Source organism: Mus caroli, chromosome 7 (genome assembly GCF_900094665.2).
Source record: "Mus caroli chromosome 7, CAROLI_EIJ_v1.1, whole genome shotgun sequence".
Classification (NCBI taxonomy): Eukaryota; Metazoa; Chordata; class Mammalia; order Rodentia; family Muridae; genus Mus; species Mus caroli.
Genome location: NC_034576.1, coordinates 125166287 through 125187846, shown reverse-complemented (window position 1 = coordinate 125187846; position 21560 = coordinate 125166287). Strand labels below are relative to the sequence as shown.

The window sequence follows — 21560 nt, the reverse complement described above, 5'->3', positions numbered from 1 at the left end:
CCTATAGGCTTCATTAGCCATTTCCCCGCCTCTAGCCCTAGCCCAGAGAAAGGCTGTGCTGTTTAGACATTGTTACCCAATTACCATTTATCCACACATACATTTAAGCCATGTAAAAAGAGAAGCCTGAAAGAAGAAAAGGAACAGAGGGTCTGAGCCTGCAAGAAGAACTGGGAACAACTGCTGTGCAGGCTGGGAAACGCTGAGCAGGAGGATGGATGCCAACGGTCCTGTGGCTGAAGCCTCTGCAACAGCAGCAGCCTGGGATGTGTTCTCTGGCTGCTAGCCAAGCTCCGGAGGCAAAAAGCTTCGTAAATTAGTTTTGATCACTGCCTGGCATTTCCCATTTTCAGCTTATAGAGAGGCCACCATGTAATTTGTATATCTTCTCCTTGAAGAATTACTTTTGACATTCGCATTAAATATTGTGCCATGTGATAACTTATTTAGCCACCTTATAATGTGTGCTGCAATTAATTCTATTTAATTGGGTTCTTTGTTCATCTTTCTGCTTCTGTCATGACTTCCCCTTCCTTAAGTTCTTTCTTCTTCTTCTAAGTTAGCTTTAATTATGTGAGGACCACTTGAAGGCTCAACTTCTTATCAAACCCAGGTTGATCTGAGTTATCTTTCTCCCTCTAGGGAAGTACAGAGGTAGCCACCCCTGAGTGTGTGTGTGTGTGTGTGTGTGTGTGTGTGCATGTGTGCACATGTGTGTGCATCAAGTGTTTGGGTCATTGTACACACCGTGCATGTGCCCAGTGCAGAGGCCAGAGGTTGACTCCCCAAGTTTGTTTTTTATTGCTGTGGTAAAAAACCATAACCAAAAGCAACTTGAAAAGGAAAGGTTTATTCAGCTTATATATCCCCGTGGCAGTAAGTTATCTGAGGGGAACCCTGCTCCCTTACATCATTCAGGGCTACCCCAGGGGCCTTCCCACATTTCCCCCACATCTTCCCACATCTTGATTACATCAGTAATCAAGGAGATGCTCCACTGAGTTTCCTACAGGCCAGTCTGATAGGAACTTTTTCTCATTTTCTCCCTCTTCTCAGATAACTCTAGCTGTGTCAAGTAGACAAAAACTAGCTAACTAATTAATTAACGAATGAGAATATTGACATCAGATGTCTTCCTGGCTCAACTGCACATCACTCAATTTATTTAGACAGGATCCTCCACTGACCGAGAACTCATCATTTCAGTGTGGCAGCCTGGCCAGCAAATCCTGCCTGTTAAGATGCCAGTCATTCATAGCCACACATGCTTTTTAAGTGGGTGTGGAGGATTGAACTTCTGACCTCACATCAATAGATCCAGGTATCCTGGCTGCGTCCTGTTTATCTACGTGTCTGCTACCTATTAATGATTTATGATTTGCTTGTTAGAAGGCTTATTTTTATTTTATATATGTTTTGCCTACAATATATGTCTGTGTACCTTCTGTATGCAGTGCCCAAGAAGGCCAGAAGAGGGCATCAGTTCCCCTTGAGCTAGAGTTATTGTGGCTGTAAGCCATTATGTGAGTGCTGGGAATGGAAGCCAGGTACTCTGGAAGAATAGCCTGTGCTCTAAACCACCAGGCCATTTCTCCAGATCCCATCTAGCCTTCATCTTAAAAGTACAGTATTAAAAAAATTGTTACATGGTACAGCTTGATTTTCCTCCATCCCCCTAGTAATATAATACACCTTTGATCTAGCTGTGTGTCTATTTTTAAATCTGGCCTAAAGGTCCTCAGAATAGATGCATGGCGGATGTTACTATTGTTTGATTGCTTTGGCATCGTCAGGTGAGGTCAGGGCTATATGAGTGGCTGCTGTCAAGGACATTGCAGGATATCCCTCCCACCAACCTCTCTGGGTACCTACTCAGACAGCGATCCTTTAGGGAAGGACACTGAGCAGAGGACCGGTCCCCGCATTGTTATCTCCGGAGACCAGAGCCTCCCTGGGCACAGAGCGGCCACACATTGCCCTTCAGCACTTCAAATATGAGTGTGGTGAGAAATTTTAGCTTTATTTAATTTTTTAAATCTTAAATGCTGGGATTGAGGGGAGGAACCCTTAGATTTTGTTTGTGGGGATGAAAATCAGTCCAGCCTCTATGGCCATCCCCACAGAGGAGAGTGAACAATGTTGAAAAGGCCAACAGATAGTTTCCTGTAGAATAAAAGAATGTATCAAAGATAAATTAATTAAAGAGGTGAAACATCAGTACATTTTTAACTGAACCGTGTCATTAAGATGCTGCTAATGGCCGTTAGTGTTAATTAGCCACAGCTGGACAGAATCTAGAATCACCAGGGAGATGAGCCACTGGTCACCACTGTGGAGGGATCACCTTGATTGCTGATATGGGAAACACATCTTAACTGTGGGTGGGGCCATTGCCGGGGCAAGGGATCCTTTGCTGATGGAAGGGTGACCCTATGCTTTGATCGCTAGTGTGGCTTTCATCACTGTCTTCTAACTGTGGACATACTTGGCCATGACTTCCACCATGACGGACCATGAACTGTGAGCCGAAAGCACTCCTTTCTCCCTTAAATGGCTTTTTTTTCCACCTGAGTTTTGTTTCTTTTTTTGTTTTGTTTTGTTTTGTTTTGTTTTAAAATCACAGCAACAGAAAAGAAACCAAGACACCGCCCCGTTAAAGTTGGATATAGTCACTGTAAATGCCTTCCAAATTTATCAAAAAGCGCTGCCAACTCACAATTGTGGAAGGGATTGTTGTAATCTTTTACATTTGGCATTGAAGAGTTTTCGGCTAGCTATGAGAATTTTGTTCCTGCCATGCCAGATGGCGCTCCAGAAATGCAGACTCATCAGGATCTCCAAACCGGAGGAGAACTGATGTTTCCCTTTATTGCTTCGTTCCACCGTATGAGACAGACCCAAAATATCTGCGCAGCGGGCGTTCAGGAGCAGACTCGAAAGTGTCATGGACAAGTTGCTAAAATGTCTCAGTGTTGTATGTACAGTGCTGTGAGTCACCACCAGTGTGTGGAACCTGTGAAAGACTCAAGGCTGTGAACACGGGGAGGCTGGGACTATGCCAACGTTTGTTGCCTAAATTGTGCATGACTTCACAAAGACTCACAGGACCGTCGGTCCCAATTCAAACAAAACTACATGCTTTGCCAGGAACTTGGTAGTCAAAGACAGAAAATGACAGTGATCTCCGTTTTGGTTTTTTTTTTACCATTACATCATCATCACAGTGTATATGAAGATAAACCTGAAGTTCACAGGGAAAGAACAACACACTTTTGCCCTATCTAGGAAGGAATTGGAATTTATATTAAAATCTAACTTTTCATGATGCTAACCTGTAACTGCGATTTTATGCACTTTCAAACTCAGATCCAGGGCTGGAGAGGTGGCTCAGTGTTACTATTGCACTAGTTACTCTTCCTGGCGACCCAGACTCCCAGAACCCACAAGGCAGCTCATGATTGTCTGTTACAGGTCTGGGGATCCCATACCCTCTTTTTTCCTCCACAGACACTGCACAGTCAGACATGAGGACAAAATACCCATATACCTAAAATAGATAAATAAATCTTTTTAAAAATGAAGCTATATACAACATATTTTCAGTGGTAGTCACTAACGCTATGTTAATTTCCTGCAAAAGCTACAAGAAAATTTTGAAGAATGTATTGCTGGTAGTCACACGCTTTGAGTTATTTTTCAGTGTATATAACTGCCTTTGCTCCCCAAACTCACAATTCAGAGACAGTGGCTTGACACAGTTTGGACAAAAACAGTTTTAAAGCCACTGAAACGAACAAGCTTCTGATTCAATGCTAAACAATTGTGACAAAGATTGCTATGGAGGGAATGCATATTAGAGGATAAAAGTTCTGGGCTTTTCGTGGGACTCCTAACAATGGGAGCAGGGGCTGCCTCTGACTCTGTTGCCTGCCTTTGGGACCCTTTCCTCCTCCTGGATTGCCTTGTCTAGACTCAATAGGAGAGGAGGAGCCTGGTCTTACTGCAACTTCATATGCCATGACTGGTTGCTATCCATGGGAGGCCTGACCTTTACTGAAGAGAGAGAGAAGAGTGGATGTGGGTAGAGGGGAGAGTGGAACTGGGAAGAGAAGAGGAAGGGGAAACTATGGTCTGGATGTAAAATAAATGAATCATAAAATATTTTTAAAACAAAAGTAAAAGCTCACTGGGTATTTAAATCACCAATGGGAAGATGTGACCATTCGTCTAGAACAACGTGGGTGTGTGATACTTCTTCAACTGAGAATATAAGTGTAGATAATTCTACATCTACAGCAGGAGCAGAACACACCTATGTTAGATAATACATAATACATCGAATGGAAATCAAGCATCAGAGTTGAACTGAGCTTTAAGAGCTAAAAATAAAAAATAAAAACAAAACAAAACAAAATAAAACAATAACCCCTGGGTTTCAAGGACTTAAAAAGAACATACCACTGTATAATGTTTATATTGGTCACATGTTGACATGGTATTTTAGAAGTACTGGATTCAATACAATGTTAAATTAAGGGCTGGAGCACTGACTGCTCTTCCAAAGGTCCTGAGACCTTCAAATCCCAGTAACCACATGGTGGCTCGCAACCATCTGTAATGAGATCTGACACCCACTTCTGTCTTCCTCTTCCGAAGACAGCTACAGTGTACTTACATATAATAACAAATAAATCTTTGGGCCAGAGTGAGCAGAGGTCCTGAGTTCAATTCCCAGCAACCACATGATGGCTCACAACCATCTGTACAGCTACAGTGTACTCATATACATAAAATAAATAAAGAAATATTTTTTAAAAAATGTTCAATTAGTTTCATGTGTTTCTATCTTTAAATGAAGACACAGCTACCAAAACACTTGAAAATTCCATGTGCAGGGCTGAGGATGTGACTCTGTGGTACAACAGTTATCTAGCATGCTGAAGGTGCTGGGCTTGCCCCCTATCACTGCTAAACACATACATACACACATACGACAGACAGACATAAAATGGCTTGTGTTTTTTATTTTATTCTACTGTGTAAAGCTAGAATCACTTCCCTTGTTTTGGACACCTTGTCTCCTGGGAGAAGGTCTGACTTCTGACCCTAAACTGAAGGATCTGTCTAGATTCACGCATCTGGCCACGGACCTGGGCCACTGGATACTGACTCCTGGGACTTTGACTTGGCAGTAAGTAGAGCCAAGACAGTGGTATCCGGAGTCTAACTGAACAGTCCCGCCACTGATGGGGTGGAGAGGGAGCCGTGTAGCCAAGCCCCAAAGCCCAGTGAGACAGGAAAGCCTCCACAGGGAACAGAATGATAGAGGCTGGAAGACAGGGCACATCAAAAAGGGAAAGACCGTGTTGTGGAGGATGAATTCCTGGGAAAGGGAAGCTACAGTTGAGAATGAACGGTGGGGAGCAGGGATACCCAAGGCGGACGGACAGAGATGCAAGGACAGACGAGGGTTGTATGCCTTCCCTGATCAGCAGTGCTGAGAAAACATCCTCTTGAGTTTGGTAGTGAAAACCTGGGTTAATTAATGAAAAAGACTCTCAGGGCTACTGTTGTCATGGCAACCGTGAAAGGACTAGTGGGGATTCGTAGACAAAAGGAGCAACAAGTGTTATCTCCTCCTTTTTTCCTTCCTGCCTGGATGCTTAGAGATGGGGGCTCCCTCATCCCACCTCCTTTGTAGCCCAGGCCAAACAGCAGTGTGGATGGGGAAGATCCTGTCCTTATTCAGGAGGGACTTAGAGGTTTGTGTGCTCAATCTCACAGACTACATATTTAGGTTTGAATAAGGATTCAGGCTTATGACTGGCCTCTTGCAACCCTGTCTTCTGTCCTAGTTCCAAGGTCACCTTCCCCACCTTCCTCTACCTGAACCCTGCTCCAACATCTTGTATGGAATAGAACATTCTGCTCCCAGGAGTGGGAAGTGATTCGGGGACCCTAGCCCAGTGACCAATTACTTCCCAGGTGCCTACGTCTCACACCCCGCCTGACAATCGCCCTGAGAGTAGATGCTCTTAGACTCCCTTGGGGAATAGCCACACCTGTAACAAAATGCCTTGATCCCTTGGTGCCTGACTACCTGCTTAAGATGTTCCATTGTACATTCTGTTCTGCCAGCCTTTCCCCAGGGTGCCTCCGCTACCGTGTATGCCCAGATGTCTGCTTAACCAGGAAAGCCAGCTCAGGCAGGTCCTCAGTGGTGTTCACTAAGCCTGGAAGAATCTCAAACCGACTTAGTCAAACTCAATCTACAAATATAGGGTTTTTTTTTTTTTTTGAAGCGTTTACCTTAATCAATAGTATTGAACTAAGTCATTTTCTCCTAAGCTTTCATTTCTCTCCCTTCAACTTTTCCAAGTGATTGACTTATTTGGCAACCTCGTTCTGACTGAATTCCAGATGTTTGTATAGTTCACTTGTATTCCAGCTGCCTGGTACATGGTGGGTTCTCAACTAATAATCACTGAATGGATAGAAAAAAAATGGAAATTCTGCCTCTTAAGAGATATGAGTACATATTATCAATGAGTGGTATCAGGGCTTACACGTAACACTTAGCTATATCTGACTTATATAACCTAGGTGAATTTTGTTTGCCAATATGTGGCTTAAGAAACTCCTTGTTAGAAATACGTGGAAAATATATGAAACCAGAGGCCTCTTCCTTTCCCATTTTGGTGGGCTTTACTTCCTGTCCGCGGTACAGCATTCCTAGTGACCAATGTTAGCAACCATTAACCAGCAGACCTCTACAAACGCCTCCAGCCAGCTCCTTGTCTGTAGTTTCCTCCTGGATCTCCAGAGGAGCCACTTAATTGGTCTCTTGGATTCCATCCCCCTCTGACTTCCCCATGCATCCACTGCAAGCAGCCACTGCTTTTTATGATACTGTGCATTGCATTGGCGAGAGCCTGGGTAGCAGAGTGGCCAGATGAGTCACGGCCAAGCTGTTTGGAGATGGACATGTCTGGCCAGAAAACGAAAATGAAAACAAAAACAAAAACCAAAAAAACCCCACCTTCAGAAGGGGATGTCTGCCCTGGGGTATGGATATTAGTTTCGGTCTTTGGATCTTAGGGGCTGAATTTCAAATATTTGATTTCAACCCTATTCAACACATCAGGATTGTGAGTGGCTGCTTCCTCTGTTGGCTCAGTGCATATCAGACACCTCAGGCTGCAAGGACTGATCCACACCCCGTACTGTGAGATACATTACCTGTTCCATTCCTCAGGCAGTGGGGTATCTTGAGATCCAGGACACCTGGCTTCTAGGCTGGGCTCTGCCACTAGTTGCATGACTTTAGGCAAATCACATCACCTCTCTGGGCCTCAGTGTCCACACCTGAGAAATGAAGGAATTACAGATTGGTCATTGTCCACCGAATACCAATCCCCCACCTCAGACACAGCCCAAGTGTGTTTTCATATGAAATGCAGGCACTGTAAGCAACTCCTTGTGCAACCTCTGCCTGTATCCCTTTAGAAATGTGAACACTGTGGTGGTTTGAATACACTTGGCCCAGAGGGCGGCACTATTGGGAGGTGTGGCCTTGTTGGAGGAAGTGTGTCACTGTGGGGGTGGGCTTTGAGACCCTCCTCTTGGCTGTCTGGAAGCAAGCCTTCTGTTTGCCTTCAGAACAAGATATAGAACTCTCAGTTCCTCCAGCACCATGCTTCTTGCCTTAATGATGATAAGGCACTGAACCTATGAGTCTGTAAGCCAGTCCCAATTAAATGTTGTCCTTTATAAGAGTTGCCTTGGTCATGGTGTCTCTTCACAGCAATGAAAACCCAAGACAAATGCTTTCATTAATATTTTAAAAATAGCCCATCTTTGGTCTGGGGCTTTTGCTAAGTGTAGGAGCACACTACTAGAAAAAAAAAAAACAACTCAAACTTAGTGTTTTAACTACAATAGAGTTAGTTAAAGTGTAATTACTATAGTTACACTTACTGAGAACTTAAATGTATAGTTTCAGGTGAAAGAGAGGGGAGGAGGAGGGAGAGCACAGTTGGGGAGGGAGGAGCCTGGAGGCTTTGGAAGTTGCTGGTGTGCAGAACATAACTGCTGGTTTTGAGGATCCCAGGGCCGGTAGCTGGGTGCCGTGGATCAGAGCTGAGACTTTGAAGTCAGACTACCCAGTTTAAGATCTTAGCTGCCGGGTGAGTGATAATGTATTACTAATGTTAAATATAATTTTTGTACAAGGCGCCTGCCCTAGTTTCCTTTCCCATTGCCGTGATGAAATCCTTGACCATTGTGATGGCATCACAGAAGCCTACGGAAGCTGGTCAGGCTGCATCCATAGTTAAGGAGAGAGAAGGCCCCTGTGTGGGGACACACACCTTTAACCCTAGCACCGTGGAGGCAGAAGCAGGTAGATCTCTGTGAGTTCAAGGCCAGTTTGGTCTACATAAGGAATTCCAGGACAGCCAAGGCTATACAGGAAGACCTTTTCTCAAACAAAACAAAACGAACAAACAAGAAATATAAAACAAAAAATCCACTAACCAGCACAGACCCAAAATGCAAACAAGTAATGGCAGCCCGTGTGCAGTGAAGAAACGCACATCTGTACCCGGGATGCAGGAAAGGAGAGTCGGACATCTCCAGTGACGTCATCTCATCGCTTATTTGGGCTCTTTCGGGACTCCACTGCAGAGCCTGGCTTGTCTGGTTCATAGGCTTCATGACTCACCTTATGCAACTGCTCTTTTTGTGAACAATGCTGACAGCTGCAGAATGGGGTGATTTCTAAAGTCCTGCCTATCTGCTGGGACATTGCCTGTGTCACCCTACCTGGTTCTCTTTACTACGTTATTGTCTAAGAGGAATGCCACTTAGCTATGCTCATAAATTGATGCATCAGAATTTATATCTTTTAGCTGTTATCTTCTTGAAGAAAAAATATCACTTTAAAAAAAATCAATTAAGGTGCTGAAGAGATGACGCAGCAGTTAAGAGCAGATCTAGGGGAGAGGGCAGGTGCATGTGTGTGTGTGTGTGTGGGGGGGGGAACTGGGAGAAAGGGAGGGAGGGGAGGCTGCATCCAGGATGTATTGTATGAAAGAAGAATAAAGAAAAAGAAAAAACGTACTTGCTGCTCTTCTAGAGCACTTAGATTTAATTCCCAGCACCCATAAGCAGGCTCACACAGCAATCTGTAGCTCTAGCTCTAGAGGATCCAAAATCCTTGCTTCATGGTGCACAGACAATATGCAGGCAAAATACTCACATTAAAAGGCCTGCCCTCCCTCCCTTCTTTACTCCCTCCCTCCTCCTTCCTTCCGTCTTTTTATCTTTTGGGGTTTTTCAAGATAGGGTTTCTCCAAGTAGCCTTGGCTGTCCCTCTGCCTCCTAAGGGCTGGGATCAAAGGTGTGCACCGCCCCCACCCCTTCCTGCGCAGCCGCCAACAGGTACGCTTTTTAAAATGTAAAGCAAACACAAGAGTGATCAGAATTCGAGTGGGGCACAAGGCTGGAACTGTTGCACTTTAGAAACTGAGGCAGGGGGATTGTGTTTTAGGACAGACTGTGCTAACTTACCTCAAAGCCAAGAGCAAAACCAATTAACACAGAAATGCAGAGGCTGACATAACAGGTATTCACAGGAATGATTAAAGGATTAAATAAAACTAGTCAGGTACACTGATTCCCCTTAAGCAGAAAAATTCCTGTCTTTCTTGTCTCACATAATAAAAACTCACACAAACACTGAAAACAGGGCTGGGGAGATGGCTCAGCGGTTAAGAGCACTGACTGCTCTTCTGAAGGCCCTGAGTTCAAATCCCAGCAACCACATGTTGGCTCACAAACATCCATAATGAGATCTGATGCCCTTTTCTGGGGTGTCTCAAGACAGCTACAGTTATTTATAATAAATAAATAAATCTTTAAAACACTGAAAACAAAGGGACAGGGATCCAGCCAGTTGATAGAATTTACCAGCCAAACTTGAATCCTTGGTTCAGTCCCTAGCACTGAATAAACTGGGTGTGGTGGCCCACACTTGTAACCTTGGGAGGATGGAGGAGGGCCAGAGGTTCAAGGTCATCTTTGACTACACTGTGAGTTCAAGGCCAGCCTTGGCTATATGAGAACCCACTCCAAGAAAGAAAAACACTAAAAAACAAAACAGACCTAAAATTTGAAGTGGAAATATTGAAAATATTTGCCAGTATTCTCTTTATTTTATTGCAGCAAGAGACAGCGGCCAGCAGCTCCTTCTGGCTATGCAAGGCTGTTCTGCTGGGCTGCACAGTGGGCCAGCATTCCGTTTGCAGATCCCCACAGCTCCTTTCCTTTTAGACCGCTGCAGTCTGGCATCTGCTGCTTCCGACCCCATGATGTGGCTTCCAGTAACACCATCAAGATCCTGCAGTTGCCAAATTTGGCAGCCAGTTTCTGCCCTCATTTTACTTGATGTCTTGGTGCTAAATCCTAAAACCATTTGAATGTCTGCAGGATGAGTTATCATTCTCATACAAGCAAAAAGACCAAGGAGTCTTTAAAGCTTGGGAATAATGCTAAAAATAGCCAATGCTTCAGATTTTCCAATAACCATCTCAAAAGAGACCAAGTCCACAGGACATTTAAGATCCCAGCGACACAGCCAGGCATAGTAGCACACACCTGTCATACCAACACTTCTGAGGTCCAGACAGGAGGACCACCAGTGTGAGGTCAACCTGAGCTACATAATAAGACCTTAACTTAAGGACAGAAGGGCCAGCATGAAGCTCAGAGTGCCTGCCTGACACCAGCAAGTTCTTGTGTTCCATTCCCTGCACCGGAAGGGAAGAAGAGATGGGAGTAGGGATGACTGACTCCAGAAATTCGTTTGTTTTAACTTTTTTTTTTTTTTTTTTTTTTTTAAGACACAGTTTCTTTGTATATCCCTGGCTGTCCTGGAACTCACTTTGTAGAAAGGCTGGCCTCGAACTCAGAAATCCGCCTGCCTCTGCCTCTGGAGTGCTGGGATTAAAGGTGTGCGCCACCACGCCCAACTTGTTTTAACATCTTAAAGATAGATTTATGTGTCTGAGTGTGTATGCTACATGTGGTCCTAGAGGCCAAAAGAGGATTGGGTTTCTTAAAGCTGAAGCTATGAGGGGCTCAGTGGTTAAGAGCACCAACTGTTCTTCCAGAGGTTCTGAGTTCAATTCCCAGCAACCACATACGGCTCACAACCATCTGTAATGGGATCTGATGCCCTCTTCTGGTGTGTCTGAAGACAGCTACAGTGTACTCACATACATAAAATAAATAAATCTTTTTTTAAAAAAAATCTGGAGCTATGAGTGGTTGTGAGCCACTTAAAGTGGGTGCTGGGAGCCAAGCTCGTGTCTTCTGGAAAAGCAGCAAGTGTGCCTAACCACTGGGCCATCTCACCAGACCAGAGGCAAATTTGTTTAATTGTTCACCTGTTCATCAATACACACACACACACACACAACCTACAATGTGCAAGGTGTTGAGGAGTAAGACCGATTCTTAATTAAGAACTCCACTGGCATGTAACATTACTAAAGAAAACACACATGCTATCTGTCTACAGGCTCATGAATGTTCACAAAGCACACTGATTAGCAGTAGCACCTGAATAAAGACAGTCCGAGCAGGCCCCCAGAGTCCCCTCTGGGTCTCCTTGCAGATCCTTGATCCCCTCAACAGAAAGTGCTTGCATTCGGTATAGTTGAAATCATTCAGAATGTATTCCAGATGAGTCCCTGCCTTTGTTCAGTGATATTGGTGAGATTTGTGGACTGTGGTTAGCTGTAGGCCATACAGTCTTGTTACTCTGGAGTCTCTTTGCCTCTTTACTTTGGAACTTTCCACAGTAATTACATTCTCCTTCTAAGGAACACTCACTCCCTTTGTTCTTTTTATCAGAAATATGTTTGTTTTGTGTGTGTGTGTGTGTGTGTGTGTGTGTGTGTGGTACATGCATGTGGGTATGTGGATGTATATGCTGGTAAGCACATACAGGGAAGCCAGAGGACACCTCTCTCTACTGCATTCCTTTAAGATAATGTCTCTTCAGAGACCTGGGATAAGGGGGTAGCCCAAGAATCAATGGGGGTGACCTTAGCTGTGACTCACTACATTGGGGATATAGAACCTGAAGAGGCCATGTTCTTTTTTTTTTTTTTTAATTTATTTTATTGTTATTATATGTAAGTACACTGTAGCTGTCTTCAGACACTCCAGAAGAGGGCGTCAGATCTCATTAAGGATGGTTGTGAGCCACCATGTGGTCGCTGGGATTTGAACTCAGGACCTTCAGAAGAGCAGTTGGGTGCTCTTACCCACTGAGCCATCTCACCAGCCCAGAGGCCATGTTCTATAGCAAGTAGGAACACCACTGGAGAGATAGAGATACTAACCCATCCACAGAACTTTCAACCCAGAATTTACCCTGTCTACAAGAAATGCAGGTACAGAGGATGGAGCAGAGACTGAGGGAATGGCCAACCAACAACCAGCCCAACTTGAGACCCATCCCATAGACAAGCACCAATCCCTAACATTACTAATGACACTCTGTTCTGCTTGCAGACAGGAGCAAGTAGTCCTCTGAGAGGCTCCACCCAGCCGCTGACTCAGACAGATACAGACACCACAGCCAAACAGTGGATGGAGCTTGGGGACTCTTATGGAAGAATAGGAAAAAAGATTCTGGAGCCCAAAGGGGATAGGAAATCCACAGGAAAACCAACAGAGTCAACTAACCTGAACCCTTAGGGTTCTCAGAGTCTGGTTTTTTGTTTGTTTGTTTGTTTGTTTTTTAATTTATTTTTTTTTTATTTTTCGAGACAGGGTTTCTCTGTATAGCCCTGGCTGTCCTGGAACTCACTTTGTAGACCAGGCTGACCTCGAACTCAGAAATCTGCCTGCCTCTGCCTCCCCAGTGCTGGGATTAAAGGGGTGCGCCACCACCGCCTGGCCGGGTTCTCAGAGTCTGAACCACCAACCAAAGAACATACACAGACCTGGATCTAGGTCTCCCTACACATCCTTAACAGATATGCACATCTGGACAGCTGGAATGGAGGCTATCCAAAAGCTGTTGCCTGAACGTGGGATATATTCTTCTAGCTAGGCTGTCTTGTCTGGCCTCAAAGGGAGAGGAAACACCTAGCTCTGAAGAGACTTGAAGTACCAGGGTGGGAGGAATACCCAGAGGAGAAGGGGAGAGGGTATGGGGGAAAGACTGTGGGAGGGTGTGACCAGGAGGGGGCAGCAAGTGGAATGTAAAGTGAATAAGTGAAAAAATAAAATTAAACTTAATAGAATTTTTAAAAAAGATAATGTTTCTCCATCATATACTTTGGTTGTAAGACATAAAGAAATCAATCTGGAACTAACTGGGCAACCTCCTCCCTGCTGGCTAGCTTTCTTTGTGACAGAAGGTGCTCTGTATCCCACCTCGAGGAGAAAACACATAAACAATGGTGCCCAGCACTGGCCCCTGTGTGCTACAATCCCAACCTTCCAGGAAGGATGTGTGCACCAGTACAACTGTGACCCGAAGGTAATGGGGGTGACCAACAACATTCTCATTGGCTTTGAGGTCTGCTCCACGGGAGGGAATCCATGACTGTTCCTGTAAAGGTTCTCAAAGCTCATGGCTGGGAGGTCCTAGGCCTTGGGGGAGTTGAAGTCTATGCTTTTTTTTTTTTTGGATTTCGAGACAGGGTTTCTCTGTATAGCCCTGGCTGTCCTGGAACTCACTTTGTAGACAGGCTGGCCTCAAACTCAGAAATCCGCCTGCCTCTGCCTCCCGACTGCTGGGATCAAAGGCGCCCGGCTGAAGTCTATGCTTTAATGGGGCAAACTACACAGATGCAAAATTGAATGAGTTTTTATTTTTAAGTTTTGCTGTGCTAGGATGGAATACACAGCTTCTGTGTGTTAAATGGGTGGTCTTCTAACTGGGTAAAAACCCAGCTCTTTAATATAATCCTTTTTGAAGAAAGAAGCTGGGCGGGAGGGAGAAGGGGAGAGCTGGGAAGATGATGTAATAAGATCCCCAGCACCCGTGTGAAAGCCACGCACCTATAACTCTGGTGCTGGAGCGGGGAGATACAGGCAGATGCCTAGTGTTTGTAGCTTAGTCAGTCTAGCTGAATCGATGAGCTCCAGGATCAGCTAGCGATGTCTCAAAAAACAATACCGACAGCAACAGAGGAAGAGACCCAGCATCAACCTCTCTCTTCCACACACATGCATACATACACGCATACAAAAACACACGTGATTTCCAAACAAATCATAAAGTAACTGCTACTATAAAGAACATTGACCTGGTAGATTGAAGGGTCAGCTAGGACCATGGGCAGCTCAATAATAGAACACCCGCTTAGCATGCAGAAGGCACTAAATACAACCCCCACCAGCACTGATCAGGAGCCACTGTGGTTGGAAAGTTAATGAACCAGCCAGGGTTAAGTCTTACCAGGGCTTGTAGACTACACTGACGGGCCTATATTTCATTTTCTTTTCTTTTCTTTTTTTTTTTTTTTTTTTTTTTTTCTAGACAGGTTCTCTGTGTAACCTTGGCTGTCCTGGAACTCACTCTGTAGACCAGGCTGGCCTTGAACTCAGAAATCAGCCTGCTTCTGCCTCCTGAGTGCTGGGATTAAAGGCGTGCACGCCCTCATGCCCGGCTTTTTTTGTTTTGTTTTGTTTTTGACAAGGTTTCTCTGTGTAGTCCCGGCTGAGAACTCTGTGTAGCCCTGAGAACTCTGTAGTTTAGGCTGGCCTTGAATTCAGAGAACTGCCTGCTCTGGTTCCCACGTGCTGTGATTAAGGTGTGTGCATTTTTAAAGACAGAGCTTCTGGATGCCGATGGAAATCATTTTATACAGGGAACAGATGATGAAGAGAGGAGAGTGGGATGCTATCAGGAGCAAGATGCTTGGGCAAGTGGAGGGAGAGGGTGCAACCCAAGGCTAAAGTGAGGAAATTGGCCTATGGAGGTCCATGGACAATTCTCAAGAAGAGGGAAAGCAGATACTACGGTGGTGGCAAAGGCTGTGAGGAGCGAAAAGATAAAAGAAAAACAAATAAACAAACAAAAAACCCACCACATCGTTTCCTAATTGATTCTATGCTAACTAGTTTTATGTCAACTTTGTGGGGAGCTTTTGGGGCAGATTGACAGGAATCTGACCTTGGCCAAGGACAAGGAAATGGGCTTCAGGCAGGAATCTGACAATAGGCCCTGACAAGGAAGTAAGCTCAGGCAGGAATCTAAACTTAGGCTAGGACAGGGAAGTAAGTTCAGGCAGGAATCTAATTTTAGGGTGGAACAAAGAAGTAGGCTTCAGGCAAGAATCTGATTTTGGGCTAGGACAGGGAAGAAGGCTCAGATATTTTGGTCATCCTGATAAGCCCTTAGAAACAGTGATCATGGGACTTTGTTTATTGCCTTGTTTGTTCCTTAACCTAGAACTGACCGTATTACTTGCATGTAATTAAAATTGTATAAAAGCAGAGTGGGAAAAAATAAACCTTTGTGAGCCTCAGAATTGCCTGGGGTCATGCTGCAGTATTGCCTAATTGTCTCTTTCCTTTCAATCCTCGCTCCTGCACTGGAGAACCTGTTGACTGAGCGGACTTGGTCACAACTTGACACAAGCTAGAGTCATTTTGGAGAGGTAGTATCAATTGAGAAAAATGTCCCACTAGCTTGGCCTGTGGTTCATCTTCTTGATTGACAAATGATATAGGAGGGCCCAGCCCATTTTTGTGGGCAGTGCTGTCTCTGGACTGATGGTACTGGGTGCTGGAAAGCAGACTGAAGTCGGGCGTGGTGGCACAGGCCTTTGATCCCAGCACTTGGGAGGCAGAGGCAGGTGGATTTCTGAGTTCGAGGCCAGCCTGGCCTACAGAGTGAGTTCCAGGACAGCCAAGGCTACACAGAGAAACCCTGTCTTAACCCCCCCCCCCAAAAAAAAAGAAAGAAAGAAAGAGAAAGAAAGATAGACTGAGCAAGCTATAAGGATCAATCCAGTAAGCAGAACTCCTCAATGGCCTCTTTTTCAGGCCCTGCCTTGAGTTCCTGCCCTACCTTCTCTAGATGATGGACTAACAAATTGTAAGTTGAAATAAACCCTTTCTTCCTGTGATGGTTTGAATATGCTTGGCCCAAAGGGAGTGGTACTGTTAGGAGATGTGACCTTGTTGAAGGAAGTGTGGGGGTGGGCTTTTAAGGTTTCCTATGTTCAGGCTCCACCCATTTAGGAAGAGAGCTTCCTCCTAGCTGCCTGAGGATGCCAGTCTTCACCTGGCAGCCTTTCGATAAAGATGCAAAACTCCTGGCTCCTGTAGCATCATGCCTGTCTGGATGCTGCCATGCTTCCTGCCTTGATGATAAAATATTTGCCTTTATAAGAGTTGTCTTAGTCATGGGGTCTCTTCATAACAATAGAAACCCTAAGATGCTCCCAAGTTACTTTTGTTCAAGATGTTTGATCCCAGCAATAGAAACCCTAATGAAGACAGTTTCTAACAGGTACAATTAGATGGTTAAGTGAGAAGTGGGGGAGAGATAAGTGCCCAGAATGCTTTGAAGACATCAAACAGTTAAGGTTATGTATTTTTTGTGACATCTTATCCCAATTAAAGTAATACATTTGGGCCAGTGAGATGGCTTTGTGGGTCAAGTCACTGCCACCAAACCTGAGGAGCTGAGTTTGATACCCAGAACCACATGGAAGACTGAAGGAGAGAACCAGCTCTCTGACTTCCATGTGCAAGAGCAGTGGGCACCAGGGGAACAGGCTCCTTCTCGCAGCTGTTAGCTGACTGGTTCCAGGGAGGTGAAGGGAGCAGGGGTTGGATAAGAGAGTGAATGATAGGAAAGCTGTGGTCCAGCATGGTGGCGTACACTTGTAATCCAAGGAAGGCTGTAACAGGGGAGTCATGAGCTTGGGACCAGCCTGGGATACCTACATATTTGTGATTTTATTAAAAACATTTTAGGAGCATTTGATTGATTTAGAGTGAAACCAAATGTTTTAAAATTTCCAAGTTAGTAATTACAGACTCTTTACGATTGTAAATTGTGTTAAGCGCTTAGCAGTATCTGTTGAATTGTAAGTTGGCTTTGTCAGCTATCTGAAACACTTAAGGGTCTTAAATTTGTAATTGTAGTTAAAATGCCAATGCCAGGGAGATGTTTGCTAACCAAGTTTGTAAATGATTTTAATACTTAAGAGAAATTTACAAGCTAAGTCAAGTTTACAAGCCAAGTCAGCTACACAAGAGAACAAATAAAAAGTCATTAGCTTCAGACAGGATGGGTCGAATTAATTAATGAAATAATTAAATCTGAGAATTATATAGAAGGTCTAGGAGGGACTGGGGTTTTAGATGCATAATTTTAATAGGTTGAGCACTGGTTAGAATACAAGTAACTGTGAGTATATTTGTCTGCAGCCTGAAGCTCAATGTCAAGTATGAACAGCCATGTTTGCTGTCTGTAAGACTCCTAGGACAGTCTCAAGATCTTATGTTCAGTGTTTTAATGTCTACTACTCACAATATACTCGAATTTCACCAAAATAACAGATAAAAGTATACTTATGTCCATATACACTTTATCAGATAAGTCCATCACTACTCCCAAAGAGGAAAGAGAATTGCGAGTGGGTTAGGGGTTCCTGGGCCTGGCTCTTCTTCCCAAGGAGGCCTCTGGGAAAGCCAAGGTGAGATGCACACCAATATGGGGGCGAGATCTTTCTCCCTGGGCCTCTGCTAAGCTAATTAATTACAGAGCCACATGTGTCCTGGCTGGGTCAGACACTGTCTTTCTGCCTTCTAAAATCAGGAGAATTGAGCATCCTGGGGCTAATTTTTGAACAAAGGACTATGTTTAATTTGCTCTGGGAAAGGCTCTGAACTTTAGGACTGGCCAGGATTGGGAGGCAGATTCTCTCCCCCCCCCCATTTTTGTGTGCATTAGTGTGTGTGTGTGTGTGTGCGCGCGCGCGCGCGCATGTGTATAAGCACCATGACACATGTATGGAGGTCAAAGGACAACCGCAGGAGTAATTTTTCTCCTTCTATCACATGGGTTCTGGAGGTCAACTTCATGTCTTCAGGCTTGGTAATAAGTGTCCTTATTGAAGGGCCATCTCACCAGTCCTCCTCCTCCTCTTCCTCCTTTCTTTCTCCTCTGTCCCTCCTCTCCTCTTCTTCCTTCCTCCTCCTCCTTCCTTCTTCTTCATGTTGTTGTTGTTGTTTCTATTATGATTATTATTAATTAGAGCCTGGGTCTCTCACTGAAACTAGAACTTACTAATTCAATAAGATTAGCTGGCTAACAAGCCCCAAGTATCCTGTTCCTACCTCCCCAGGGCTAGGATTACAGGCTAATGCTGCTGTGCTCATCTACTCAGATCCTCCTTTCCAAAGGAGCCTTCTCCACAGACCTCCAGACCTCCTTTTACCACAGGGCCTCTGAAACAATGGAGACTGAGGTTAACGCAATATTTGTCCCAGATCTCAGCTTCATGCTTCTTCTAAGACAGAAGTAGCCATGGGGCTACTGAAGGCCACCAATGCTGGACTAACACTGAACTGTAAGAAGAATACAGAGCCCTCCTCTGAAATGTAGGCTACTTGGTCTGGCAATACATTTACCTGATGTATTGGTTGATGGTTCACAGCTTTCTGTAACTCCACTTCCAAGGTTCCAACACCCTTCTCTGGCCTCTGGAGACACTGTGCCCACACTGTGCACAGAAAATGCACTCTTACACCAAAAATTAAATCTTTAAAAGACTGGAAAAAAGGGGCTGGAGAAATGGCTCAGTGGTTAAGAGCACTGACTGCTCTTCCCGAAGGTCCTGAGTTCAAATCCCAGCAACCACATGGTGGCTCACAACCATCCATAATGAGATCTGGTGCCCTCTTCTGGAAAGTCTGAAGACAGCTACAGTGTACTTACATGTAATAAATAAATCTTAAAAACAAAACAAAACTGCATGGTGGCGCACGCCTTTAATCCCAGCACTCGGGAGGCAGAAGCAGGCGAATTTCTGAGTTCGAAGCCAGCCTAGTCTACAAAGTGAGTTCCAGGACAGCCAAGGCTACACAGAGAAACCCTGTATCGAAAAACCAAAAAAAAAAAAAAAAAAACAAAACAAAACCTCAACCCACCCTCCACAACCCATAAACAAAATTGATGAGAGGAAACACCAATGACAATAACTGTAACTGGGTTAAATCTCCTCATCAAAAGAACTCAGGTGACATTGCTGAGGTTCAAGTTCGTTTTTTAGGTCCCTTACCTCAGCACTGTCTCTGTGAATTTTCTGTGGTTTCAAGATTTTCACAGTAACAGTGTTCTTGCAACCTCTTAAGTTCATGGTAAGGGGGTAAGAATCTTTGAATGTTTCTCTAGCCTCTGTAGGCACCTGCATTCATGTGCACACACCCACATGCAGAGACATGTCTATATACAATTAAAAACGATGAGAAAACACATCTCAAATCAGTATATATAGGGCTGTGGAGATAGCCAGTGGCTAAGAATGATCACTGTTCTTTTTGCCTTGATTCCTAGTCCATTCCAGGCAGTTTACCCACTGCTTGTAACTGATGGCCTCATATGGTTTCCGCAGGTACTTGCATACATGTGGTGCACACACGTGCACATAAAAATAAAATATATTTTAAAATCTTTAAAATTTTTTATTTAGGCCTTGGGAGGTGGTTCAGTGGGTAAAGTGCTTGCTGAGCACATATGAGGGGTGGGATGTGGCTCTACAACACCTATGTAATGTCAGGTGCATATGGTCACCTTTGCATAGTCCTGCCATCTGGCAGGCAGAGACAGAGGTTCCCCAGAGCAAGCCAGCTAGCTAGACTAGCCAATCAGTGAGCTTTGGGATTGAGAGACTTTGTCTCAGTATGTGAGGTGGTGAATAAGGAAGTGAACAAGGGTGACACCAGATGCTAGCCTCTGGCCTCTGTACACATGCACACACATGTGCGTGCACATCCCCCCTACATGTGCACCTGAATGCATGTGAATGCATAAGTGTGTGTGTGTGTACATCTGTGTCTACCTACCTTTGTCTTTTTCTCTGTGCCTATGTCTGGGCTAATGACAGATCCCATTTTTTTCAATTAAATTAGAACATATTAACAACTATTTGCTTTTAAATAAGGCAGCAAATGTTTGATGACCCCAACAGTTGGTTCCACACTGACCAAGAAATAATGGTGAGGTTCCATGGAAGACTTAGCTTTTCATTAGCAGCTAAGGACACACCTCACTCCAGAGCTGAAAGATTAGATGTTTTAACTAGGCAGGTGGCTAGTTGTAAATACGTTTCTATTGCAATTTTGTTTGGGTTCATCACTGGAAAGACCTTCTTCACATTTCCTGGTATTTTGTACAGCTCTTAAGTACATACCCCAATACATTAAATAATGTGTCTTTTCTTTACCAAAGAACAAAGAAGCTGAGTGTTTGGAAAGTATTCACCCAGCTGCCAAAGGCTCCTCCTGCAACGAGTTCAATTTCCTGGTGTCTTATCCTCAGTACTGAATGTGCTATTATGCCAGTCTGTCTCTCCAAGCCGCTGACCACAGCGTGTTGACACACCACTTGAAATCAGAGATAACATTTCTTCCCACCTCTGACAAAGACAAGGACCAGGCCTGTGATTTCTTTGGCATTGTTAATGCTATACAGAAATTGTAACACCTCTTTCCTTTCGATTATTCTTATGAGTATTGTCCCCTCTGGACAGCTAATGTGCGTTGGTGTCAAAAAAGCATGAGTCACACCACCCGGTGCTTCACAGGATACTTGGAAAAGGAACACCCTCTGGGGAGGAGGCGGTGCTAACAATCTTCACCATCTTCAATGCCTGCTTCAAATCAGGCTGCGGACTGTTAACCGAAACCATCTCTAGCAAGCAAAGCACCAGGCAGCTTAGCACTCAGAAGTGTCTGTTTCTGAGTAGTGGAGTGAGGTCGGAGATCCGTGTATTTCTGCCCTTTGTTTCTAACACCCATCCACTCCCTGAGCTGCTGGTGATGTGGCCTGCTGAGGCCCAGTGAGATGCCAGCAAATTCAGCCATCCAGAGATGCTGGGTGTTGTATATGTATGGTGCGAGCATGTGAGTGTGCATGCCCTTGTGTCTGCATTTGGAGGCCAAAGCAGGGTGTTGGAAGGTCTGTGTGTTCTATTGCTCTGGGTGGTATTGCCTTGAAACAGAATCTCACTGAGCCAGCTTGCCATTAGGCCACAGTGGCTTGCCAACAAGTTCCCGGGCTCCCTCTGACTCTGCCTCTCAGTTCTGAAGTTACAGACACATTCAGCCGTAGCTGGCTTTTTAACATGGGTGCTGGGATTCAAACTCATGCCCTCAAGCTTGCAGAGGGCTCTGCAACCCAACCCACCATGCAGAGATTTGAAAAGTGCTTGCATGTCTGTGCCCCTATGCTTTAACAAATGAAGATGTTTCAGCACATGGCCAACAAGTGGATTGGAGTTGAACTGTTCCGTTGT

The 21560-nt window shown here is 44.6% G+C and overlaps 1 long non-coding RNA gene across 1 annotated transcript in view; it reads right to left on the bottom strand.

The window, feature by feature from the left end:
* Nucleotides 1–2613: 2613 nt before the first annotated feature.
* The window catches only part of LOC110297495, a 35081-nt gene continuing 16134 nt past the window's right edge, over nucleotides 2614–21560 (bottom strand). Inside the window, exons 2-3 of the long non-coding RNA XR_002378291.2 lie at nucleotides 7240–7365; nucleotides 2614–3013 (exon numbers count right to left, since the gene is read on the bottom strand). This is a non-coding gene — a long non-coding RNA (uncharacterized LOC110297495). The remainder of the gene's footprint in view (nucleotides 3014–7239; nucleotides 7366–21560) is intronic.